The sequence below is a fragment of the Zophobas morio genome, unplaced genomic scaffold, assembly GCF_036711695.1.
Source record: "Zophobas morio isolate AGI-343-1 ecotype UQ-CSIRO unplaced genomic scaffold, CSIRO_AGI_Zmor_V1 ptg000099l, whole genome shotgun sequence".
Classification (NCBI taxonomy): domain Eukaryota; kingdom Metazoa; phylum Arthropoda; class Insecta; order Coleoptera; family Tenebrionidae; genus Zophobas; species Zophobas morio.
Genome location: NW_026972204.1, coordinates 239,428 through 242,915, shown reverse-complemented (window position 1 = coordinate 242,915; position 3,488 = coordinate 239,428). Strand labels below are relative to the sequence as shown.

The window sequence follows — 3,488 nt, the reverse complement described above, 5'->3', positions numbered from 1 at the left end:
CAGCGATGAAAGTTTAGAAAAACGCTACGAAGTGCTAAAAGCCAAAATGAATCTATATGATACTTCCGAAGAAATTCGTATGTTTTTTTTATCTAAGTAACTTATACGAGTTTCACCCCAAGTTATTAGATTGTGATTCAATAAAACGAAGTAAAGGTTCTTTTCAAGAAAACTTGTAATTTAATTTATTAAAATTTTGAATCTTCTATTGTTATCAATCTTTCTGTTTGGTAGAAGTTTAGATAATTGTGCCTCGCTGGACATACCAAGTTTTAAAGTTCTTGTTTTTTTTTGAATCTTGTTATAATAATAAAGTAACTTTTAATATGCTGAATATTCTTAGGACCATCAATCTTGTCCTCCCCTGAAAGAAATAATTGTTACTAAACTGAAGCAGAAATATGATTATAATCTACAACTAGACGAGATTTGCTTTTTTTTTACAGAGATTTTTAACAAATCTGTTGTAACTAAAGAAGAAATCATTTTTATTTATGAAGTAATAAAAATTATAATGGAGACAGCTAATTCTTTTATTTTACGAAATTATAAAGACTTGTCTACATATAAGCTATGCAAAAATGAAATTTCTATTAAAGACCCTAAAAAATTTGGAAACTTACTAAGAATAGAAAACGAAAACCTTTTGAGAAAGTTAGAAAAAAAAGATGATGCGTTGATTTCTCTTCGTCGAGGTTATGAAGAATTAAAAATTAACTTTGAAAAAAAATCTGAGGAAGTTATAATTCTGCAAAATAATATTCGTGAGAAAGTTATTAATTTGCAAGCGAGTAGTAATCAACTTGAACAAACACAACTTTTAGTTGATCGATTAGAAGCTGATTTGGAAGCAGCGACTGCTCGCCCTTCACTTTATACTTCAGAAGAGTCGCAAAAAAAAAAAGTTGAAGAGTTTGAGATTCTCTTAAAACAAAAGGAAAACGAGATTGTAGAATTAAAAGAAGAGCTTGAAAATCTTATACGGAAAACAAATGCTCAAAGCAAAAATTTGAGTGAATTGTCTTCTTTTATTGATAATTTGAACGATCAGATCAACAAGAAAAACAATGAAGTGGATGAGCTGACTGTGAATTTAACTCTTCAGCGTAAAAAGTTATCGGAGCTAAATGGTGTAGTAGAAAATTTAGAAACTCAGCTTCATCAAAGAGATACGGACTTGGAAAATCTGCAATTATGTTCAAACGAAAAAGCGGAAGAAATTAGATTGTTAAATGAAAAATTGCAACAGCGAGATGAAGACTTTCACAATCTGGCCATCTCTAGACAGTCAATAAAAAGTCAACTTCGTGATAAAGAAATTGAAGTAAATGAAATAAAACAATTAACTGAAAAATTTAGCGGATTAACTTCCAAGGTGAAAAAGGAACAATTAACTGAAAAAGAAAAAGATAATTTAATTAAAAAGGAAATAATTGATTTAGAAAAAGTTAGCTCTACTGTAACATCTGAAGTAGAGATATACTCCTTTGATAATAGTAGTAAAGATTTAGTAATAGATATTTTTAAGGACCAACAGTCGTCTTACGAGGTTACTACTAGTTTATGTAGTATACTAAACGCGCATAAAAATAACTTTTTCTAAATTTTTTTAGAAGCTAATTGATAAAGAAATTACTGTTAATTTTAATCTTGGTTCTGCTGTTGAGCAAAGAGATGATGTTGAGCTACTTGCTAACGAAATTCGAGAGATTAAAAAAATGTGTAAGGTAGCTATAGTTAAATATTTCTTTACCGGTATTGATATATTAATATAAAAATTGCACAGCTATTGGAACAGGAAAATGAAAGGCTAATTCGCGTTAACAAAAAAAATTACCAATTTAAGGCCGAGACTATCTCTACGGAAAAGGGCAAGTTTTTGTGTTATAAAGATGTAATTAATTAATTTATAATACAATTTTTTTTATTTATATGAACTACTTAATAAAAAAGATGAAAGTGTACTTGAAGGGATTTGCAAGGATGCTGTGCAATTTAATACTAGTACTTTAGAGAGTTTGAAACAGAAACCAACAGGAGCGAACTACCAACCTAAGGGAAATCAACTATACTCAAAAAATAATAAGGAAAATAGCGTTTCTTTAAAAAAAAAGAGCAAAGTGGAAAGGAATGGGGCTAACGATAACTCTAAAGAGGATTGCAACTTTTTGAAAGAAGTACAAAGGGAAAACAATAGAGGGAACTATAGAGAGAATCTTCAGCCCTTTTTAAGAAAAGAAAATTTAAATAATACTAATAATAACCACTTTAAAAAAATTGGCTCTAACAGAATTGACGTTTGTAAAATTGATCCGGACTTGGGCACTGTTTCAGAAGATGAAGCATATAGTAAAGGTAGTTATAGTTCTAAGACTGTTTCCTTTGATGGAAAGGATCCTAAAAAAGAAAATAATTTACAAAAAGGTACTTTATACTTGTAAAAGTGTTTTTTATTATGAAAACAAGAAAATTCTGTTTTTATATAAGTGACAGTAATCCGTACGAAAAGTAAAGTTACCCCTCCGAAACCACTGAGCGCTTTTACACAAAAAATTATGGAAGAATAATTTTTTTTTTTTTGTTAACAATAAAAATGGGAACCATATTTACATTTTATATCGTTCCTATTATAAAGGTTGATGTTCTCCTTTTACCCTTCCCCTTCCGGTATAAAGCCCACCTTCAAAATCTTTGTAGATTTATATTTTTGTTGTGAAGCAACGTCATAGTTTAAAACTTTCACTTCTTTAACTTTAGTAAGAGATCCAGAAGGTTTTATTTATAAACTAATAATAGCTTTGTACAAAGAGAACTGCCTTAACTATAAGGTTTTACAATATTGCTGTTAGGGCCCCTCAGAGAGTACTCTCTGAATAAAAATCAATCCATACTATTTTAAAAAAATTATTACTACTCTTACAAATTAAGTTACTCAATTTTTTGGAAACTAGTTTAAAAAGAGAAATTTAATGCTGATTTTATAAAGTCAGTGAACCCAACTCGTTAACAATTTGCCTACTAGTAACTAACAATGTGTTGCGTAGATCTTGAGAACGAAAGCGAAAAAGGAGTACAACGAAAAAGATGACATACAGAGACAGACTGTATTTATAACTTTAAGAACGATACTTCATTTTTCAGTGTTTGTATAGAAAAATAGTAAAATACTTTTTTCTCATTACTGTTATACATTCGCAGCGTTATTAATTTTAAAAACTAAAATTTATTGGTGTAGAACACTAAAGTTGCAGGTTTATAGGTTTTATATCTTGAAGCAAAAATTTTGTTAAAAAATTATTCTGTTCCGTTCGTAAGTTTGCGGGTCTGTTAAATAGATTTCGATTTAGTGTAATAGCCATTTTTCTAAACTTTGTAGTTTAATTTACTTTCTTGCTAAAGAAATCTTAGTAATGTTTAATGTTTACGTTGACAAATTATAGTTCACTTTAGTTTACTTTTGGATCGCTTATATATGAATGAATTCCTAA

The 3,488-nt window shown here is 29.0% G+C and overlaps 1 long non-coding RNA gene across 1 annotated transcript; it reads left to right on the top strand.

The window, feature by feature from the left end:
• Positions 1-429, top strand: LOC135144404 (uncharacterized). The gene is made up of 4 exons (XR_010283122.1): positions 1-77; positions 130-175; positions 235-277; positions 344-429. It is a non-coding gene; the product is annotated as an uncharacterized LOC135144404 (long non-coding RNA).
• The last annotated feature ends 3,059 nt before the right edge of the window (positions 430-3,488 follow it).